This window comes from Pseudorca crassidens, chromosome 1, assembly GCF_039906515.1.
Source record: "Pseudorca crassidens isolate mPseCra1 chromosome 1, mPseCra1.hap1, whole genome shotgun sequence".
In the NCBI taxonomy this organism is placed as follows: Eukaryota; Metazoa; Chordata; class Mammalia; order Artiodactyla; family Delphinidae; genus Pseudorca; species Pseudorca crassidens.
The window spans coordinates 58,119,806-58,144,873 of NC_090296.1; the positions used below are offsets into that span (position 1 = coordinate 58,119,806).

Below are 25,068 nucleotides of genomic sequence, written 5' to 3' on the forward strand. Positions count from 1 at the left end.
ATAATTGCATCCTTATCATTAATCAGGAGCCTATATTAAGTGCTTTATAAACATACATGTACTTAATCCTCATGGCAATTTTTCAAGGGAAGAATGCTGTTCCAATTCACACAGCATTTATAGCTAAGTGGTAGAGACCAAATTTAAATTGTATTAGGTGCCAAAGTCAGTATTTTTCCTACTCCATCGCCAATCTTACCACATGTAAGTTATTTAACACTCATATCTAATTGATATGGTTAGATATGGTACGATAATGCCATTATATATCAATACAAAAGTGTCACATTAACTTTGCTGTAGTTTATTGCAAAGTTTAAATACTACATATAAATATCCAGTCCTTCTATTTGATTCATAATTCATAAGGTTCAGTGCTTGAACTTTACCTCTTTTTTTTTCATGATCTTGCTGTTTAGAAGTAACATCTTTAAAAGCAGAAATCTGCCTCTCCTTTTATAGCACTTTGGCAGTACCACTGATTTTTCTACAATTTTCTCCAAGTTGACACCGCCATCCTTTCCTTAGGGGACTCTTTAATGAATTAGGGGGAATCTAGCATCAAAATTTCTATTCTGATTTTATTGTATACATTTTTTCTACTATGTATTCCTGTATTTAGAAATTTTTAAATGTTACTCCATTTTTAATAAATTATTGCTTTAGTTTGCATTTCATGTTTATATACAGTGCAATTAAACCCATACAAATGAGGCTAGTGATGTTATTTGTCTTGCCTGTATCTCTAGTGTCTAATGATGTGCTGGGCATATAGAAGTTGCTAATACATTTTTGTTTAACTACTGAATTTATCCATTCAATTATTAAGAAATATTTATATTGAGAAGTCATGATCAGAATATACTATTTCTTTAAAAAGAAAATATGAAACTAGATAATCAACATATGGTTTCACATCCTCAGTTCTACTAACCTTAGGCTATTTTTACTTGAGAGAGTCTTGCATTATGAGGCTAAGATACTAAATTATTAATTACTTTTTATTTAAGGGCACTTGCTGAGGATGTTTTGTTCCTAGCTGTGATCAGTATTTTGGGAAACAACATTAATCACACATAAATCCTGCCCTTTAGGACCCTCCAATTTAGTGGCAGCTGAGTGGGGGAGAGATGGAAGGATGTAGACAAATAATTATAGGATGTGACATGACTTCAAATTTTAAATGAGCCACATGGCACACCATTAAGGTGTCAGATTTTTGAAATGCTCTTTAGAAACTATAGCTGGTTACAATAATAATTGATATCACAGGGTTGCTGTTAGTATTAAATGAAATACTTTGTCCAGTATCTAATAAATAATTGAAAATGAGTACCTATTTTACTTCTTTCCTTTCCTTTCCATTGACTAATTCACAGCCTGAGATTCTCATTTCTATACAATCATACAGTTTATGAAAAAGAATGTTTAGGCCACAAACACAACCCATCACTTAAAAACTATAAGACAACTACAGTAGAAACAGCAGCAAGAGCCACCCTTTCCTAACTTGCAATTCCAGTAGACAAACACGACCCATAAGCATTTACCTCCTCACCTGCCCTACCGTAAAACTGATAGTAAATCCATTTAGAAAGAAATCTCTCCACAGTGATGAGGAAAATAGGTCTGAAGCCATCAGCAGAAAACATATTTTAACAAACAGCAGAAAAAAAGTGGATGAAGGAGATTTAATGTCTATGACCCAGAGTAGCAGAAGCTGCAGAAGAGAAGGATTATAATACCTGAAGGTGAAAGCAAGAAGTCCTTCAGAACTCCAGAAAAATAAGTTGTACCTGGAAATATTAAGAACGATGGAGAAGAGAAGTAAAATATGAAGTAGAAACAGGGGCATTTATTGTAAGTTTTTATTTGTTTCAGTAATGTGCTCCTCCTACCCTACCCTACACACACACACACACACACACACACACACACTGCTTAGCACATAATGCCTGGCAGCAATCCACCCTACAACTCCCCAGGCAGAGTACTGAAAGGGATTTCCTAAGAAAATAATAAATAAACTCTCTTGGAAGAATTAGAATAGTTTTTTGGTTATTTGTACTCCACAGAAGAGATCTTCATATTCTGACATTTAGTGGCCCCTTGACTCAATGCAGCAGCCAGCTGTCTCCACTCACCCTCCAGCCAAGGGCACTAGTCAATAAGCTTGGATCAGACACAGTGTTCTCAAGTGGATTTATACTTCATTTTAAAATTTGAACATACAACTAAGTTTCCCAGGTCATCTAAGGAGAAATCAGAGACCAAGTTAAAATGAACACCAGAAAAGGGAACAAAAGGTAACTACAATGAAAAACAGCCACACATCACAAAACTTCAATATTAGGAGCCTCAAAGGGATTAAAATAGATATTACATGGATAAAAATTAATATGATACCATGATAAATGAAGAGTCAGATACAACAATGAGCATATATAATATGTTCAAATATAAGAAAATCAACAGAATTATGTGATAATGTCAATAACTGACCTAAACTTTAGAACAAAACAAAGAAACAGACAATATAACAGATGTAAGAGTCACAAAAGATTTATGTAAAATTTTAAACTCTAACAAGACAAAGTTTCAGAAAGGAAAAAAAAATAGTGAATTAAATAATTAAATCTTAATACAAGAGAATTCCTGTTCCTAAAGATTCCAACATTTCTGATGGAAAGAACCTGCTAAATGCTCAACACAATGCATGTAAAAATATATATTCTTGGACCTGATCATTAGGAAATTGCTAGTCTCTCTCTCCCACACCATGATCAACTGTGAGAGAAGTAATTGTGCCTACCTTGCTCACTGCCCTGTCTTGAGCACACAAGATGAAATGTAGTCAGCACTATTTATTGGATGAATGAATGAACAGTTCTTAAAACCAGAAACTCTAGAGAGTAAAAAAGAAGACATGCCACATGGGTATTGGACTCTAATCAGCAACACTGGTGCTAGCAAGAAATGGGACAGCTGGCCTTCAGGCAAACCTACAAATTAAGTAACATTATTCTCAGACATGGAAGAACTCACCAAGGCTTCCTTTCTAAAAACTTTCTCAAGAAGTATTTGAAGATTGCTGCAATAAAGTGAGTAAACCATAAACCAAGAAAAAGTAAAACCTATGGTCCAAGAAACAAACCGATCCATTATTGTTCCAACTAGATTAGTAATTAAGAGAGGTTCCAGGATAGTAGCTTGCAGCAGGCCTAGAGAGCAGTAAGTCCAGGATGAAGCAGGACATAGATCTGTTCAAGAGAAATATCATCTGTGAAAAAATTTTGATGATCATAAATAACTTAAAGATGTGAAGATCTAAAGAATGGGATAAAAATGAAATACAATTAAATGACCAGGAAAAGCAATTAGTTTTAAAAAACAGGAAACGCAAACACAGTAAAATTTAAAACTGATAAGCAATACGTGTATGGTATATCAAATAAAGTACAGCATTTCTTGTAAAAATATTTTTTAAAATAAAATAAAGAAACAATTTGAGTGGGACAAATGAATGTCACTGAGTATTAATTTTCTCAAAGATAGAAAGATAGAAAAGTTTGCACAATTTATATATTGCCATTTAAGTTTGCAAAATCCAAAAATTTCCTTTGGAGGTAAATTTAACAAATTCTTAATAGAGAAGAATAAATAGTCTCACTTAGATAACAAACATTTTTAAAAAAGAAGAGTAAAGATAGAGCACTTTTCCAATAAAATATTATCAAGCTATACATATTTAAAATAGAATAATGGTATCATAAGATTCAAAAAGCTAATAGAAATATATTCCAATGATCAAAATGTATCAAAGACCTAATCGTAAGGTCAGGTGTTATAAAACTCTTAGAGGAAAACATAGGCAGAACACTCTTTGACATAAATTGCAGCAATATCTTTTTTGATCTACTTCCTAGAGTAATGCAAATAAAAACAAAAATAAACAAATGGGACCTAATTAAATTTAAAAGCTTTTGCACAGCAAAGGAAACCATAAACAAAATGAAAAGATAACCCACAGAATGGGAGAAAATACTGGCAAACAAAGTGATCGACAAGGGATTAATCTCCAAAATATACAAATAGCTCTTGCAGCTCTATGTCAAAAAAAGAACCTAATCAAAAAAAAATGGGCAGAAGATCTAGACATTTCTCCAAAGAAGACATACAGATGGCCAAAAAAGATGCTCAACATCACTAATTATTATTAAAAATCTACAAACAATAAATGCTGGAGAGGGTGTGGAGAAAAGGGAAACATCTTACTGTTGGTGGGAATGTATATCCACTATGGAGAACAGTATGGAGGTTCCTTAAAAAGCTAAAACTAGAGCTACCATGTGATCCAGCAATCCCACTCCTGGGCGTATATTCAGAGAAAACCATATTTCAAAAAGATACTTGCACCCCAATGTTCATTGTAGCACTATTTACAATAGCCAAGACATGGAAGCAACCTAACTATCCATCAATAAAGGAATGGATAAAGAAGATGTGATATATATATATACACACCACATATATATATGTATGTATATGTATATATATATATAAACAACAGAATATTAGTCATAAAAAAAGAATGAAATAATGTCATTTGCAGCAACATAAATGGATCTAGAGATTATCATACTAAGTGAAGTAAGTCAAAGACAAATATCATATGACATCACTCATATGTGAAATCTAATTTTAAATAGTGATACAAATATACTTATTTATAAAACAGAAACAGACTCACAGGTTTTGAAAACAGACTTACAGTTACCAAAGGGAAAACCTGGGGGAGAGCGATAAATTAGGAATTTAGGATTAACATACAAACACTACTATATATAAAATAGATAACCAACAAGGACCTACTGTATAGCACAGGGAACTCTACTCAACATTCTGTAATAACCTATATGGGTAAAAATCTGAAAAAGAATGAATATACGTTTGTGTATAACTGAATCACTTTGCTGTACACCTGAAACTAACACAACATTGTATCAACTGTATCCCAATTAAAAAAAAAAAACCTAAATATAAAAATTTTTAAATCAAAACAAAATGATATATATTAACGAATGGCACTGGAGAAACTGTTTAATACAAAAAATCTGCATTTAATGACTTAATAATCCATTTAAAATTATTTTTAAATAATTTGAAAAATAATCATATTCCATGGCATTCATCAAAACTGATTCTTAAATGGTCAAATAAATAAATGATTTTCAAAAACATAAAAATGTGTAAGGAAACATAGTTGACTAATCATCCTCATGATGAATAAGAAATTTCTATGCATAAGACATTAAAAATTACCAAAATACTTGATACATTTGATTTAAAACACATTTATAATTTGGTAGATTAAAAACCACCAGAAAGAAAACTGGTAACCAAGTAGGAAAATATTTGCAACAAGTACACAAGATAAGGTACTCTCTTACTAATCAATTTAAAGAAAATTCAAACTTTAAAATAAGTAAAGAATACAAATAGAAAAGACAAAAGATAGTAAGAAATTTTAGAATTATACTCAACAACTTTAATTATAAAAGACATAGAAAACTACTAAGAAATTATTATATTCTGTATCAGTTGAAAAATATTTGAAAGTGTCTGTTGAGAGAACATACTTAAACCAGAAATAGAACAGTCAGATGGGCACATGTTTTAATGCTCATGAGGTTGTTAACTAGAGCAATGTGACCAAAAAGTATCATGTGAAATTCTATCATATATATTATTGTAGAATCAATATACTTTAATATAGTAATACTTAAAATTGATCCCTAATTAGTATCTAATGAAATAATTAGAGACACAGACAAAACTATCTGTGATATATTAAAATATTCTTAACATAAAACTACAAAAATATAACAAAGGTTAAATTTCCTAAGGTATGTACAGATAACAAACTGTGACCCAGCCTTTTTAAAAGCATATTGTTTAAGAATACTAAGTAATTTAGAGACAATGCTCATGATAAAGTGACTTAAACTGAAAATCTGAAGCTCTATATAAAATATAATTTCAATTTATCTACTTATGTAGTATGTATACTACCATAAACATTCACATCCACTAAACTTATTAAAATGCACAATGTTGGATAGTCAGTGCACCAACATTTTAACAGTTGTAATATCTGAGTAATGTTTATGAATAATTTATATTTTCCTCACATTTTTGTGCATTTTGTACAATAATCACACATGACTATTACAATCAGACAAAATTGCATTTTTAGAAAGTTGAAACATCAGTCTTCTATTGAAATAACATAAGATAAACAAGGAGTATAAACACTTCAGTATTATTAAACCAAACATACACACAAGAAGAGGAAAGGTCAGATATGGGGCATGGGTGAAGTATAGAGTGATGAGTAAAGTACAAATCCTTGGATGCAGAGTCTGAAATTCCCTGAAAGCTCTAGAGAACTATTATGTTCTTTTTGGCGGGGTCATGACTTGAATAAACTGTCATGTTAGAAATAAAACTCTGGCAACAACGTTACAGGGATAGACTGCAGAAAAGAAGACCATTCAAGAGGGGTCACATTTATAAATACAAGAATTGATACAGCAGAGCCAAGGCAGTGGAAGTGAGAATGGTGAGGATGAGTAAAATCAATAAACTTGGTGGCAGATTAACTACAGAAGTGGACGACAAGAGGAGTCTCTAATAACTCTATTTCTGGCTGTGGCAAAGGAATGCAAAGGCAGAAGATTTTCAAAGATGAATTCAATTCCAGATATATTGGACTTGAGGACCATTTGGGACATTCAAGTGTATATGCTCCCCCCAAAAAAAACAATATCCAGGATAGAAATTTATCAAAAATTTCTGGCTAGAAAGTAATTAGTTACCAGTCTTCTTGTGCTTAATCCACATTCCTCATTGGCAGAATCATCCTTGGGCAGCATGATCAACTAGTTCTAATCTCTTCCTTAAAAGTAGGGTGACTGTATACTATGGTTGTGTCTAGGTGAGTGCCAGTTGATGCCCATTGCCTCAGCATACTGTCTAGATTAACATTTTTCCAGCTAAAAGTACCCCAGTTTGGAAGATAAATTGTAATGTTACCCTACTAGAAACCAGCGGTCCTGTGTCAGAGTACTTATGCCAATAAAATCTATAGGTCCCTTGAATGAATACTTGAGCATTAGAGACAACAATAAATCCACCATGATGTGGGCAAATAAGTCTTTTTTAGTAAAACTGTACTTCAAAATTTACAATATTATGAATTTTTCTGGGACGGAAGCTATTTGAAGAATACGCTCATTACCATGCATAGCATTTTTGCATATCCCAGTGCACAGAGAGCATTCTGAATCATTTCAAAACTGTGTGCTTGATGTGTTTTACTTACAATTTTGGAGAGTATTTTACACTTATCATATGTGCTGCAAAGGCATAATCTATTGTTCTACCATATTGGATAACCAAAGTTAAAGGAACTGTATTACATTTTATGATGTCTTAAATTCTAAGACTCATCAGGAATCACTTCTTAGTTGATAAGTGATATTCAGAAGGCTTATCTAGCATAAATTGTTGGGATAGCCTCACCTTTGAATAAAGGATGGCCCACAGATAGTATCTCATTTCTTTCAGCATTATGACCTGGCAATTGAGATAAAATAAATCTCTTAATGGAAACACAGTTCTGCCAAAGGCACTTTTATCAGCAATAAACCCAAGACAGATATGCAGTGACACTGTTAACAGAAAAAAAAAATTATATATATATATATATATATATGGCACGAACCCGTGTCCCCTGCATCGGCAGGCGGACTCTCAACCACTGCACCACCAGGGAAGCCCAACAGAAAATATTTTTAAAATGAGAAGACTGTGGGAAAAGCTACCAATCTAAGTATTAATTAGTCTAGAAACTTCTTTACCACACCAGAACTGAGTAAATATTGGGGGCAAAAGAAAGTGAAGTAAATGTTAATCTAACATGACAATACAGCATATGAGAAGGTTTAATCATTATTACCAATTATGACCTATTGATCTCACTTTTTTATTGGATATGACTGGTCACTGCTTAGAAGAAAGTGCATCCATGAGACTGGCAGATAACTACATCTGAATACATAAGACTGGTAAATAACTACATCTGAATTCTTCTCTTGATGTGGACTGATCATCTGTATTTCTAAAAAGGATGATGCATGACAGATCTGTTATTACCCTACCTCCAAATTACTAACGTATTTTATATACAGTGGTCTGAGCATCTAAACTATAATTTCAATAATGTTAGAATGGTTTCCAAAAGACATTTAAAAGAAAAGAGGTAATCAAATGTTCAGTTTAGGCAAAAACACATAATGAATTGGCTCATAATGTTAAATTTTCAATTTGCCTACAGGCTAACACATGTTAAATCTATTTGCACCAAACAACATAGCCTCAAAATATATACAGTCAGCCCTCCATATCCACAGCTTCTGCATCCATGGGTTCAAACAACCAGGATTGAAAATACTGGAAAAACAAATTCCAGAAACTTCCAAAAAGCAAAACTTGAATTTTCCATGCACTGCCAATTTTCACATAGCATTTATATTGTATTTATAAGTATTTACATAATATCTACATTGCATTAGTTATGATAAGTAATCTAGAGATGATTTAAAGTATACAGGAGGCAGTGTATATGCTGTATGCAAATACTACACCATTTTTTATAAGGGAATTGATCGCTGCAGATTTTGATAGCCATGGGGGATTGTGGAACCAATCCCCTGGAGATACTGAGGGATGACTGCACAGCAAAAACTTTGCCAATTTATATGGAGAAATAGGTAATTCTAAAACAATACCTGGGGATTTTAACATATCTCTCTGTATTACTGATAAAATACAAAGAAAAATACAAAAACAGATTTAATCACATGATGAATAGATGAATCCAGTGAACACATATGATACATAACACCCAACAATTATAAAATATATAGTCATATCATGCACTCAGAGATCATTTAAAAATTTGACTATTTACTAGTCTATAAGGCAAAATCTTAACACACTTCAATCTGGAATCATAAAGACTACTATTCCTGACCAAAATGAATTATTCTTTAAATCAATCATAACTATTATAAAATAAGAAATACTCCTAATCAAATTATAAAATATAATATAAATAAGAAAACATTTTGAACTGAATGTTGATAAAACTGCGATTAATATCAAGTATTGCAACTAAATCAGTACTTTAAAAAAATTAGCCTATATCTATGTATCATTTAAGATCTAAGACTGAAAGTTAATTAGCAAAAAAAAAAAAAATCCATCTCAAGATACATCTCAACTAGTTAGGAAAAAATACATCAAAGTAAATTACAAGGAGTAGCAGGAAGAAAATAATAGCGATAAAAATTGAAATTAATTGATTAGAAAATAAATATACCAGAGAAAATGTCAACAAAATAAACAGGTCCTTAAAAGCCAAAAGACACACCGTTCTGAAATAACTGGTAAAATTTAGAAAGAAAAAAAGATAAGAGGCACACATAACCAAGATCAGGAAAGAAAAAGGGAACACTACTACTAAAGATGCAGATATTAAAATTTAGCTTAAAGATATAAGTTCCTAGAAAAAAATACATCTCTCAAAACTAATTTCAATGGAAATGGAAAACCTAAATAGTCCGATAATCACTAAAGAAGTGAAATTTGTAATCCCAAATCTTCTCACAGTGAGAATTCCAGGCTGATATATCATCACTGTTAAGTTCTACAAAGCTTTCAAAGAAGTAACTTCACCCTGAAATCAACACTTCTAGAAAATAGAAAAAGAGGGACTATTCCCCAAAGTATATAAAGCAGCATAACCTTTGAGAATATGGAAAAAATGATTATTGGATAACCTCAGTAATAAACACAGATTATTAATACATATTAAATATTTAAAGAAAAATATTAGCAAACCAGATTCAATAAAACGTAAAAAAGGATAACATTTCATGGCCAATAGGTTTATCCCAGGAATGTAAATCTTCTTTAATATTATAAAAAAACACGTATGCTCATCTTAGTAGATGCAAAAAAGAAATAATAGATGATATACACTAATCATTAAGGCTAAAAATTAAGATTAGTAGCAAATTAAAACTAGAAAAAAACAGCACACATAATATTTATAGTGAAACAGCTAATATAGTCTTTTTTCAGATAAAGAACAAGGATGTCTTCCATTACTAATTCTATGTAAAATTCTACTGGAAATTTTTATATTAAAGTAAGGCAAGAAAAAGTTAATTAAATAAGAATTGTAAAAGACAAAACAAAGCTATCACTGTCCATAAATGGTAGTATAGTTGAGAGCAGAAAGTATACAGAATCTACAGATCTAATTGGATTCAAGTGAACAGCCCCCATCTTACCTGCCTCCTCTTAGCAAAAGTAAATCCTACACATGATCTCATCTACTGAGATTTCATCCATATACTCAAATTATTTTTACAATTTTTCATACCCAATATTTGGAAGATAATTTTTAAAATTCAGCAGTCAAATAAAAGGGCAATATTTAAGCACATAGAAAAAAAGTAAAAGATACAATTGCAAGACATGCAAAGTCATCAGAATATTTGATTTATCACTCATCAGACACAGACTTTAAAATAAATTTAATTAATATGAGCTAGAAATTAAGTTAACAAAATTTAGGATTTTGGAAGAAAACTAGAATTTATTAAAAACTTCAAACATAAATTCCAGAACCAAAATTTAAAATTCAACAGATGGGTTTAATAGGACACTACCCATTTTTAAAGAAAATCTATAAATTTGGAAAACTGTACTTAAAGAAAATATCTAGATTAAATATTAAGAGGAGCAAGAATGGGGAATCCAGAAAAGAAAATTAAGAGATATATGGAACATGATGAACAGATATACCATACATATAACTGGAGTCCCAGAAGAACTGACTTCCAGAACTCAGGGAAGAAGCACTACCCAAGGATATAATGAACAATATTCCTTAAAGCTGGTAGAAGGTATCAAGAGATTTAAGAAAACCTATGAACCCTAGCATAATAAATAAAAAGTATAACTCACTGTCTTAGTCTACTCAGGCTGTCATAGCAAGATACCAAAGACTACGTGGCTTAAAAAACAAAATTTTTTCCAGTTTTATTGAGAAATAATTGACGATTTTTCACCACATAACTTTAAGGCATACACTGTATTGACTTGATTTACATGTATTGTGAAATTACTATAATAGGTTCAGCTAACAACCATTATTGCATAAAGATACAATAAAAAGAAAATAAAGGAATAAAGAATAAAGGAAAAACTTTCTTTTGATAAGAACTCTTCAGATTTACTCTATTAACAACTTTCCTAGGTATCATACATCAGTGTTAGCTGTAGTCATCATGCTTTACATTACATCCCTAGTACTTACTTATAGATGAAATTTGTAACTTTTGATCACTTTTCTTCAATCCCCCTCCCCCCACCCTCTGCCTCTGATAACCGTTAAGTCCAATTGCTTTTTCTATAAGTCAGAAATTTATTTTCTCACTTCTAGAAGCTGGAAGTCCAAGATAACGGTGTCTGTGTGACCAGGTTCTGGTGAAAGCTCTCTTCCTGGCTTGCAGGGAGCCATCTCCTCAAACTGAGCAATCTTTCTGGTGCCTCTTCATACAAGGTCACGAATCCCATCATGAGGGCCCACCCACAGGACCTAATCTAACTCTAATTACTTCCCAAAGGACTCAACTCCAAATACCATCAAACTGGGGGTTAGGGTTTCAACATATGAATGGGGCGGGGGACACAGACGTTTAGTCCATAACATTTACTTAGTTGAATCATAAAAATCTGATATGAAACAAACACAAGAAGAACATCTAAACAGGAATAAGTAACTACATATTATATTCCTTTAAATCAAATAAATAAAAGGAACAATGGAATCTAGAAAACAATAAAATGAAATATCCACAAGCCTATAAAACTACGCCCAGTAAATTTTGCTTCAAAAATTAAGATCAAAATAGAGCTTGCTGTTTCCAGCAATGATGAAGTAAACAGAACTGATATGTTCTCCCACCTTTTAAACAACTAGAAAAAATGTATAAAGATACAACATTTTTCATATATAGGACAGCAGGTAGCATAGAAATATAACTCTTTTTTTTTTTTTTTTTGGCTGTACATGGGCCTCTCACTGTTGTGGCCTCTCCCGTTGCGGAGCACAGGCTCCAGATGTGCAGGCTCAGCGGCCATGGCTCACGGGCCTAGCCACTCCGCGGCATGTGGGATCCTCCCAGACCAGGGCACGAACCCGTGTCTCCTGCATTGGCAGGCAGACGCTCAACCACTGTGCCACCAGGGAAGCCCAGAAATATAACTCTTGAAAGAAAAATTGCAATAAGGTTATCCTTCAAATCACCTCAACTTTCTGCCTAGAGGCAGATTCTAGGTTGTAACACAGGGAGGAGTGACCCAAACAGTCTTCCTGAGAGTGTGGAGACAGATCAGAGTTCAGGGAGGTCAAGGGTCTACAATACATATGCAGATATCAGAGAAGAGGGAGATACATAGGAAAGCTCCAGAGATCTCCACAGAGATGCTCTTGAATGCACCAGTCAAAAAACATAAAATTGTGTGGCATCCAGTTAATAGTTACCAGAATTGTAAAAAAGCAAGAAAATATGACCCCAAACCTGGAAAGCTCAATCAACAGAAAAAGATGCAGAAAAGAAAGTGATGATAAAAATAGCATACATTGGGACTTCCCTGGTGGTGCAGTGGTTAAGAATCCGCCTGTTAATGCAGGGGACACAGGTTTGATCCCTGGCCCGGGAAGATCCCACATGCCGCAGAGCAACTAAGCCTGTGCACCACAACTACGGAGCCTGTGCTCTAGAGCCCCCAAGCCACAACTGCTGAGCCTATGCACCACAACTACTGAAGCCCATGCACCTAGAGCCCGTGCTTCACAAGAGAAGCCACCACAATGAGAAGCCCATGCACTGGAACGAAGTGTAGCCCCCACTTGCCACAACTAGAGAAAGCCCGCCAGCAGCAACGAAGACCCAATGCAGCCAAAAATAAATTAATAAATAAATTTTTAAAAAGCAGATACTGATGTTCAAACAGCTATAATAAAGATGTTCCATATGCTCAAAAAGTTAGAGGAAAACATGACTAAGATGAGGAGAAAAATGGAAGATACACAAAACAGACCATAGGAAACCTCTAGATATGAAAAATGCAATATCAAAAATAAAAACATGCAAGATGATACTTATAGCAGATTAAACACTGCAGGAGAAATATTTAGTGTATGTTAAAATACAACATTTTAAAACTACCCAAAATGAAGCACAAAGAGAAAAATGCTAACACAGAAACAATGAGATAAACAAAAACAGAAAAGAATAAAATATGCACAGAGCACAGTGACCTGTGAGACTATCAAACACTCTAACATATGTATAGTTGGAAAAGCTGTCAAGTGAGAGATAAATTTGAAGAAACTATGGCTAACTTATTTCCAAAAATGATACAAAAAAATCATAAACTAACAGATGGAAGATACTCAACAAACACCAAGCAAAAGTAATCTAAAAATCTACACCAAGACAAAATTGAATCAATTTTCAGCAAAACAGGGATAAAGAGAAAAACTCCAAAACAGCTACAAATACATGCACATTACATATAGAAGAAGATAGGCAAGAATAAGCATATAACTTTCCGGAAATTGTAAAAAAGAAGACAGTGGAGAGACATCTTTAAAGTACTAAAATTAAAAAAAGTAAATTTAGAGTATGTAAAAATAACTTTAAAAATTAACAATCAAATACTATTGGAACAAACATAAGCTTAAAAATTCGTCACCTGCAGACTTGTACTAGCAGAAATGTTAAAGAAACTTCTTTAGAAAAAGGAAAATGGTACTAGATAGAATGAAGGTATACAAATGGTACTAGATAGAATGAAGGTATATAAATGGTAAATATGTAGGTAATATAAATTTTTTTTTTTTTTTTTGCGGTACGCGGGCCTCTCACTGTTGTGGCCTCTCCCGTTGTGGAGCACAGGCTCTGGACGCGCAGGCTCAGCAGCCATGGCTCATGGGTCCAGCTGCTCCGCAGCATGTGGGATCTTCCCGGACCAGGGCACGAACCCGCGTCCCCTGCATCGGCAGGCGGACTCTCAACCACTGCGCCACCAGGGAAGCCCATATAAAAATATTTTTATCATTGTTTACCTCTTTAAAATATAATTGACCACTTAAGATAAAAATAATAACCATGTGTTGCAGAGTTTATTACATAGGTAACATGTTATATGTTATATGTAAAATATATGTGAATGTTATACGTAAAATATGACAAAAATGAACCAAAGGATGGGAGTGGGAATATGGATATAAACCACTGTACAGTTCTTGCACTATTATGTGATAAAGTGTAATATCATTTAAAGGCAAATTTTGATAAGTAAAATATTTATGTTTTAAAATCTAGAGCAAACTCTGAAAAAAATAAAACAAAGAAGTACAACTATATAATTAAATAAGGAAAATAAAAGAGAATCATAAGAATATTCCATTATTCTAAAAGAAGGCAGGAAGAGAGGTAAAAAATGAACCAAGCACATATGAGATAAATAGCAAAGAAGAAACAAAATGGAAAATAAAAACCCAACCATATCAATAATCACATGAGCTATAAATGACCTGAACACTGCAATTAAAAGGAAAATTATCAAACTGATTATAAAAACAAGACCCAACAATATTTCCCCTAAAAGAAAGCCACTTTAAATTTGAAAATGTAGGGGGCGGGGGGAGACCTTCAAGATGGCAGAGGAGTAAGACATGGAGATTACCTTCCTCCCAACAAATACATCAAAAATACATCTACATGTTGAACAGCTCCTACAGAACACCTACTGAATGCTGGCAGAATCCCTCAGACTTCCCAAAAGGCAAAAAAATACCCAAGTACCTGGGTAGGGCAAAAGAAAAAAAAAAACAGAGACAAAAGAATAGGGACTGGACCAGCACCTCTAGGAGGGTGCTGTGAAAGAGGAAATGTTTCCACACACTGGGAAGCCCCCTCACTGGTGGAGACGAGAGGTGGGTGGAGGGGGAAGCTTCAGACCCACAGAGGAAAGCACAGCAACAGGGGTGCAGAGGGCAAAGCAGGGAGATTTCCACACAGAAGATCAGTGCTGACCAGAACTCATCAAACCAAGCGGCTTCTCTGCTAACCCACTGGGGTGGGTGGGGGCTGGGAGCTGAGGCTCGGGCTTCGGAGGTCGGATCCCAAGGAGAGGACTGAGGTTGGCTGCGTAAACAGCCTGAAGCGGGCTAGTGAGCCACAGCTAGCCGGGAGGGAGTCCGGGAAAAAGTTTGGACTTGCCTAAGAGGCAAGAGACGACTGTTTCAGGGTGCGCGAGAAGAGGGGATTCCTTCCGGTCTGCCACAGAAGGCAGAGCACCGCCTAAACGAGCTTTAGAGGTAGGCACGAGCTGCGGCTATCAGCTCGGACCTCAGAGACAGGCATGAAAAGCTAACACTGCTGCTGCCGCCACCAAGAAGCCTGTGTGCAAGCACAGGTCACTATCCACCACCACCTCCCGCCCCGCACCCCGGGAGCCTGTGCAGCCCTCCACAGCCAGGGTTCCATGATCCATGGACAATTTCCCTGGGAGAACACACAGCGCACCTCAGTCTGTAGCAACATCACGCCGGCCTCTACCACCACAGGGTCTCCCCGCATTCCAATTATAATTACCGGATCCCTCCCTCCCCCCAGCCCGAATGAGCAAGAGTCCCCTAATCAGCCGCTGCTTTAACCCCATCCTGTCTGGGTGGGAACAGATGCCTGAGGGCAACCTCCATGCAGAGGTGGGGCCAAAACCAAAGCTGAACCCCAGGAGCTGTGTGAACAAAGGAGAGAAAGGGAAATTTCTCTGTGCAGCCTCAGGAGCAGTGGATTAAATCCCCATGATCAACTTCAATATACCCTGCATCTGTGGAATACCTGAATAGACAACGAATTTTCCTAAAATTGTGGACTTTGGGAGTAACTATAGACTTGGGGTTTCGGTCTGTGACTGATTTGTTTCTGATATTTATGTTTATCTTAGTTTAGTGTTTAGCATTTGTTAGCACTGGTGGATTTCTTTATTGGTTTGGTTGCTCTCTTTTTTTTTTTATTCTTTTTATTATTTTAATAATTTATTTTGGGCTTCCCTGGTGGCACAGTGGTTGAGAGTCTGCCTGCCGATGCAGGGGACACGGGTTCGTGCCCCGGTCCAGGAAGATCCCACATGCCACGAAAGAGCTGGGCCCGTGAGCCGTGGCCACTGGTCCTGCGTGTCCGGAGCCTATGCTCTGCAACGGGAGAGGCCACAACAGTGAGAGGCCTGCGTACCACAAAAAAAATTAATAATAATTTATTTTAATTTATACTTTTATTTATTATTATTACCATTATTATTTTTCTTTCTTTCTTTTCTACTCCCTTTACTTTTGAGTCGTGTGGCTGACAGGGTCTTGGTGCTCCGGGCTGGTGTCAGGCATGAGGTTCTGAGGTGGGAGAGCCAAGTTCAGGACATTGGACCACCAGAGATCTCCCACCCCTTGTAATATCAATCAGCAAGAACTCTCCCAGAGATCTCCATCTCAATGCTGAGACCCAAATCCACCCAATGGCCAGTAAGCTCCAGTGCTGGACACCCAATACCAAACAACTAACAAAACAGGAACACAATCCCACCCATTAGCAGAGAGGCTGCCTAAAATCATACTAAGTTGACAGACACCCCAAAACATATGACCAGACATGGTCCTGCCCACCAGAAAGACAAGATCCAGCCCAACCCACCAGAACACAGGCACCAGTCCCCTCCACCAGGAAGCTTACACAAGCCACTGAACCAAACTCACCCACTGAGGGCAGACACCAAAAACAATGGGAAATATGAACCTACAGCCTGTGAAAAGGAGACCCCAAACACAGTAAGTTAAACAAAATGAGAAGACAGAGAAATACGCAGCAAATAAAGGAGCAAGGTAAAAACTCACCAGGCCAAACACACGAAGAGGAAACAGGCAGGCTACCTGAAAAAGAATTCAGAGTAATGAGAGTAAAGATGATCCAAAATTTTGGCAATAGAATGGAGAAAATACAAGAAACGTTTAACAAGGACCTAGAAGAACTAAAGAGCAAATAAACAATGATGAATAACACAATAAATGAAATTAAAAATTCTCTAGAAGGAATCAATAGCAGAGTAACTGAGGCAGAAGACCGGATAAGTGACCTGGAAGATAAAATAGTGGAAATAACTACCGCAGAGCAGAATAAAGAAAAAAGAATGAAAAGAATTGAGGACAGTCTCAGAGATCTCGGGGACAACATTAAACACACCAACATTCAAATTATAGGGGTGCCAGAAGACGAAGAGAAAAAGAAAAGGACTGAGAAAATATTTGAAAAGATTATAGTTGAAAACTTCCCCAATATGGGAAAGGAAATAGTCAATCAAGTCCAAAAAGCACAGAGAGTACGATAAAGGATAAATCCAAGGAGAAACACTCCAAGACACATATTAATCAAACTATCAAAATTTAAATACAAAGAAAAAATATTAAAAGCAACAAGGGAAAAACAACAAAAAACATACAAGGAAATCGCCATAAGGTTCACAGCTGATCTTTCAGGAGAAACTCTGCAAGTCAGAAGGGTGTGGCAACACGTATTTAAAGTGATGAAAGGGAAATACCTACAGCAAAGATTACTCTACCCAGCAAGGATCTCATTCAGATTCGATGGAGAAATTAAAACCTTTAGAGACAAGCAAAAGCTAAGAGAATTCAGCACCACAAAACCAGCTTTACAACAAATGCTAAAGAAACTTCTCTAGGCAGGAAACACAAGAGAAGGAAAAGACCTACAATAACAAACCCAAAACAATTAAGAAAATGGGAATAGGAACATACATATTGATAATTACCTTAAATGTAAGTGGTATGTAAGATTAAATGCTCCAACCAAAAGACAGACAGTCTGAATGGATACAAAAACAAGACCCGTATATATACTGTTTACAAGACACCCACTTCAGACCTAGGGACACATACAGACTGAAAGTGAGGGGATGGAAAAAGATATTCCATGCAAAGGGAAATCAAAAGAAAGCTGGAGTAGCAATTCTCAAATCACACAAAATTAACTTTAAAATAAAGACTATTACAAGAGACAAAGAAGGACTCTACATAATAATCAAGGGATCAATCCAAGAAGAAGATATAACAATTGTAAGTATTAATGTACCCAACATAGGAGCACCTCAATACATAAGGCAAATGCCAACAGCCACAGAAGGGGAAATCAACAGTAACACATTCATAGTAGGGGACTTTAACATCCCACTTTCACCAATGGACAGGTCATCCAAAATGAAAATAAATAAGGAAACACAAGCTTTAAATGACACATTAAACAAGATGGACTTAATTGATATTTATAGGACATTCCATTCAAAAAAGACAGAATACACTTTCTTCTCAAGTGCTCATGGAACATTCTCCAGGATAGATCATATCTTGGGGCACAAATCAAGCCTTGGTAAATTTAAGAAAATTGAAACCATATCAAGTATCTTTTCCAACCACAACGCTATGAAACTAGATATCAATTACAGGGAAAAAAAACTGTAAAAAATATGAACACATGGAGGCTAAAAAATACGTTACTAAATAACCAAGAGACCACTGAAGAAATCAAAGAGGAAATCAAAAAACACCTAGAAACAAATGACGATGAAAATATGATGACCAAACCCTATGGGATGCAGCAAAAGCCGTTTTAAGAGGGAAGTTTATAGAAATAATACACTACTTCAAAAAACAAGAAAAATCTCAAATAAACAATCTACCTTTACACCTAAAGCAATTAGAGGAAGAAGAACAAAAAACCCAAAGTTAGCAGAAGGAAAGAAATCATAAAGGTCTGATCAGAAAAAAATGAAGAAGAAATGAAGGAAATGAGAGCAAACATCAATAAAACTAAAAGCTGGTTCTTTGAGAAGATAAACAAAATTGATAAACCATTAGCCAGACTCATCAAGTTAGAAAGGGAGAAGACTCAAATCAACAAAATTAGAAATGAAAAAGGAGAAGTAACAACTGACACTGCAGAAATACAAAGGATCATGAGAGATTAATACAAGCAATTATGCCAATAACATGGACAACCTGGAAGAAATGGACAAATTCCTAGAGAAGCACAACCTTCTGAGACTGAGCCAGGAAGAAATAGAAAATATAAACAGACCAATCACAAGCACTGAAATTGAAACTGTGATTAAAAATCTTCCAACAAACAAAAGCCCAGGACCAGACTGCTTCACAGGTAGATTCTATCAAACATTTAGAGAAGAGCTAACACCTATCCTTGTCAAACTCTTCCACAATATAGCAGAGGGAAGAACACTCCCAAACTCATTCTATGAGGCCACCATCACCCTGATACCAAAACCAGACAAAGATGTCACAAAAAAAGAAAACTACAGAGCAATATCACTGATGAACATAGATGCAAAAATCCTCAACAAAATACTACCAAGCAGAATCCAACAGCACATTAAAAGGATCATACACCATGATCAGTTGGGGTTTATCCAGGAATGCAAGGATTCTTCAATATATGCAAATCAATCAATGTGATACACCATATTAACCAATTGAAGGATAAAAACCATATGATCATCTCAATAGATGCAGAAATAGCTTTTGATAAAATTCAACATGCATTAATTGTAAAACTCTCCAGAAAGGGGGCATAGAGGGAACCCTCCTCAACATAATAAAGGCCATATATGACAAACCCACAGCCAACATCATTCTCATTGATGAAAAACTGAAATCATTTCCACTAAGATCAGGAAGAAGACAAGGATGCCCACTCTCACCACTATTATTCAACATAGTTTTGGAAGTTTTAGCCACAGCAATCAGAGAAGAAAAAGAAATAAAAGGCATCCAAATTGGAAAAGCAGTGAAACTGTCACTGTTTGCAGATGACATACTATACATGGAGAATCCTAAAGATGCTACCAGAAAACTAGAGCTAATCAATGAATTTGGTAAAGTAGCAGGATACAAACTTAATGCACAGAAATCTCTTGCATTCCTATACACTAATGATGAAAAATCTGAAAGAGAAATTAAGGAAACGCTCCCATTTACCAGTGCAACAAAAAGAATAAAATACTTAGGAATAAACCTACCTAAGGAGACAAAAGACCTGTATGCAAAAAACTATAAGACACTGTGGAAAGAAATTAAAGATGATACAAACAGATGGAGAGATATACCATGTCTTGGATTGGAAGAATCAACATTTTGAAAATGACTATAGTACCCAAAGCAATCTACAGATTCAATGCAATCCCTATCAAACTACCAATGGCATTTTTCACAGAACTAGAAGAAAACACTTTACAATTTGTATGGAAATACAAAAGACCCTAAATAGCCATAGGAATCTTGAGAAAGAAAAACGGAGCTGAAGGAATCAGGCTCCCTGACTTCAGATTATACTACAAAGCTACAGCTACATTAATCAAGATAGTATGGTACTGGCACAAAAACAGAAATATAGATCAGTGGAACAGGATAGAAAGCCCAGAGATAAACCCATATACATATGGTCACCTTATTTTGATAAAGGAGGCAAGAATATATAATGGAGAAAAGACAGCCTCTTCAATAAGTGGTGCTGGGAATACTGGACAGCTACATATAAAAGAATGAAATTAGAACACTTTCTAACACCATACACAAAGATAAACTCAAAACGGATTAGAGACCTAAATGTAAGGCCAGACACTATAAAACTCTTAGAGGAAAACATAGGCAGGACACTCTATGACATAAATCACAGCAATATCCTTTTTGACCCACCTCTTACAGAAATGCAAATAAAAACAAAAATAAACAAATGGGACCTAATGAAAGTTAAAAGCTTTTGCACAGCAAAGGAAACCATAAACAAGACCAAAAGACAACACTCAGAATGGGAGAAAATATTTGCAAATGAGGCAACTGACAAAGGATTAATATCCGAAATATACAAGCAGCTCATGCAGCTCAGTATCAAAAAAACAAACAACCCAATCCAAAAATGGGCAGAAGACCTAAATAGACATTTCTCCAGAGAAGATATACAGACTGCCGACAAACACATGAAAGAATGCTCAACATCACTAATCATTAGAGAAATGCAAATCAAAACTACAATGAGGTATCACCTCACACCAGTCAGAATGGCCATCATCAAAAAATCTAGAAACAATAAATGCTGGAGAGGGTGTGGAGAAAAGGGAACCCTTCTGCACTGTTGGTGGGAATGTAAATTGATACAGCCACTATGGAGAACAGAATGGAGGTTCCTTAAAAAACTAAAAATAGAACTACCAAACTTCTCAGCAATCCCACTTCTGGGCATATACTCTGAGAAAACCATAATTCAAAAAAAGCATGTACCACAATGTTCGTTGCAGCACTGTTTACAATAGCCAGGACATGGAAGCAGCCTAAGTGTCCATCGACAGATGAATGGATAAAGAAGATGTGGCACATATATACAATGGAATATTACTCAGCCATAGAAGGAAACAAAATTGAGTTATTTGTAGTGAGGTGGATGGACCTAGAGTCTGTCATACAGAGTGAAATAAGTTAGAAAGAGAAAAACAAATACCGTATGCTAACACATATATATGGAATCTGAAAAAAAAAATGGTTCTGATGTACCTAGGGGCAGGAGAGGAATAAAGACGCAGATATAGAGAATGGACTTGAGGACACAGGGAGGGGGAAGGGTAAGCTGGGATGAAGTGAGAGAGTAGCACTGACATATATACACTACCAGATGTAAAACAGATAGCTAGTGGGAAGCAGCTGCATAGCACAGGGAACTCAGCTCAGTGCTTTGTGACCACCTAGAGAGGTGGGATAGGGATGGTGGGAGGCAGTCACAAGAGAGAGGGGATATGGGGACATATGTATACATATGGCTGATTCACTTTGTTATACAGCAGAAACTAACACAACATTGTTAAGCAATTATACTCCAGTAAAGGTGTTAAAAATCTTTTTGAAAATGCAAATGGTGATATTACACATTCTCCATAAAAAGAGCTTACCGTTTAAAGAAAAGATTTTTATCAAAGATAAGTCCTGTCTCTGCGCCTGTGAGAAGTGATTCTTAACCACTTGAGCCATATTTAGCTTTCTGACTCACCTAATGCTGCGGGTGGGGTGGGGTGGTGGTGGGCAGCTGTGACACCAAAGAAACACTTGTGAAAGTCAGCCATGAGTCACAGCTCACCTGAAGACAGATTTAATCATAAGATTATACAACACTTTTCTTTCTCCTCTTGTTAGCACCACAACAGAGGTCTAGTATAATAAAATTGGATTACAGCTGAAGTAGCTGTAAGACACAGACTTTTTCTGATGAGGAGTACTAAGAGAAGCCTGTAGTTAGGGGAGACAAAAACAAATACTCCAAAAGAATCTGAAGCTTCTGGCACCCATAGCTACAGCGAATACTAAACAAATTCATCTCTAGCCAAATGAATATAAATCCTCACATTAATGTCCCACTTATTTCAGGTCCTATTATGCAATGCAATGTATCTGATGTTTAATAAAAACTTACAAGATATGGCAAAAGGTAGAAAAAACACAGACTGAAGAAACAAAGCAGGCATCCGAACAAGACTCAGATATAACTCATATATTGTAGTTATCAGAGAGAGAATTTAAAATAACTATGTTGACCTAATCAAACTTCTAAGCTCTTGCACAGCAAAGGCAACCATAAACAAAGCGAAAAGACAACTTACGGACTGAGAGAAAATATTTGCAAATAATGCGACCGACAAAGGCTTAATTTCCAAAATATACAAACAGCTCCTACAATTCAATAAGAAAACAACAAACAACCCAATCAAAAAATGGGCAGAAGACCTAAATAGACATTTCTCCAAAGAAGACATACAGATGGCCAACAAACACATGAAAAGATGTTCATCATCGCTAATTATAGAAGAAATGCAAATCAAAACTACAATGAGGTATCACCTCATATCAGTTAGAATGGCCATCAGTAAAAAGTCTGCAAATAACAAATGCTTAACAGAGTCTGGAGAAAAGGGAACTCTCCTACACTATTGGTGGGAACGTAAATTGGTGTAGCCACTATGAAAAACAGTATGGAGGGTCCTCAAGAAACTAAAACAGAGAGTCACCATATGATCCAGCAATCCCACTTCTGGGCATATACCCAGACAAAACTCTAATTCCAAAAGATACCTGCACCACTGTTTTCATAGCAGCACTATTTATAAATAGCAGCACAAAATAATGCCATTTACAGCAACATGAATGGACCTAGAGATTATTATACTAAGTGAAGTTAAGTCAGAAAGAGAAAGAACTAATACCATTTGATATCACTTACATGTGGAATCTAAAATATGATACAAATGAACATATCTACAAAACAAAAACAAACTCACAGATATAGAGAACAGACTTGTGGTTGCCAAGGGGGAGGGCTGGGGAGGGAAGGACTGGGAGTTTGAGATTAGCAGATGCAAACTATTCTATATAGGATGGATAAACAACAAGGTCCTATTGTATAGCACAGGGAAGTATATTCAATATCTTGTTTTAAACCATAATGGAAAAGAGTATGAAAAAGAATATATATGTATAATTGAGTCACTTTTCTGTATAGCAGAAATTAATACAACATTGTAAATCAACTATACTTCAATAAAAAGATAAAATAACTATGTTTAATTTGTTAACAGTTGCAAAGGAAAAGGTAGACAACATGCAAGAACAGATGAATAAGTAAGTAGAGAGTTGACAACTCTAAGAAAGAATCAAAAAAGAAATGATAGAAATAAAAAACAATATAACAGTAAAAAATGCCCTTAGCAGACTCATGAGTAGACTGAACGTAGTCAAGGAGAGAAACAGTAAGTTTCAAGGTATGTCAATAGAAATGTCCCAGACTGAACTACAAGTAAAAAAAGAATGAAAAAAAGAAAAGAAACAGAATATCCAAGAACTGCAGGACAATTTCAAAGGACAAAACACACACAACTGTAAAATCCAAGGAGAAGAAAGAGATAATGGAGCACGAAAAATATTTGAAATAATCCTGGCCAAGACATCTCTAAAATTAAAGACAAACACCAAACTACAGGTCCAGGAAGCTAAGAAAACTCCACACAGAACAAATACCAAAAAAATCTACACTTAGGCATATCATATTCACACTGCAGTAAACTGACTTAAGGTTTGATGAGCTCCATTATCATGATCCATTAAAATCTAAAACTGACTACCACAATAGAAACTGCATAACGTTCATTACCAGGAAAATGATGAAAAGGAAAATTGTGCTTCCCTAGTTTGTAAAAGTGCATGTACCTTAAATTGGTACTTACCATAAAATTACTTAGTGCAAACATCATACACTATGACAAAACATGAAAAACAGTACTCTTAAAGGAGAGAAAATATAAGAACAGCCATGATCACCATTTGCATTCACTGGTATAAGAGATCCTAACCTGTTCAATTAGATAATGGAAATATAAGTGAAATTTTAATAATGTTATTTTATAGATATTATCAATGAAATTATATAATTTCAAGAACTACAAACTAATAAAGCCAGTAAGAATTCAGCAAAGTTGCTTAGAAAATATAATGATTAAAAAGCAACATTACTATACAGACACAATCAGCTGAAAATGTAACGTTTTAAAAGTCCATTTGCAAAAGCACAAAATCTTGTAAAGAAATAAAAGAGAAATGCAAGACATATAAGGAGAAATGTATACAACCTTATTATAGGACCTGTAAAAGGTGATTGATAGATATATGTACATTAAAAAATTGAAAATATATTTCTTCCCAAACTAAAATAAAATTAGAGTAAATGTGACAACAGTAAAATT

The 25,068-nt window shown here is 35.2% G+C and overlaps 1 protein-coding gene across 4 annotated transcripts in view; it reads right to left on the reverse strand.

Moving 5' to 3' along the window:
- Positions 1-25,068, reverse strand: part of LRFN5 (leucine rich repeat and fibronectin type III domain containing 5) — a 257,343-nt gene that overhangs the window by 101,261 nt on the left and 131,014 nt on the right. Inside the window, exon 4 of one of the 4 annotated variants that reach the window (XM_067737131.1) lies at positions 17,102-17,137. The exons of the other annotated variants lie outside the window; for them this stretch is intronic. The gene's annotated coding sequence lies outside the window, so the exon portion shown is untranslated. The remainder of the gene's footprint in view (positions 1-17,101; positions 17,138-25,068) is intronic. 4 annotated transcript variants of the gene reach the window in all.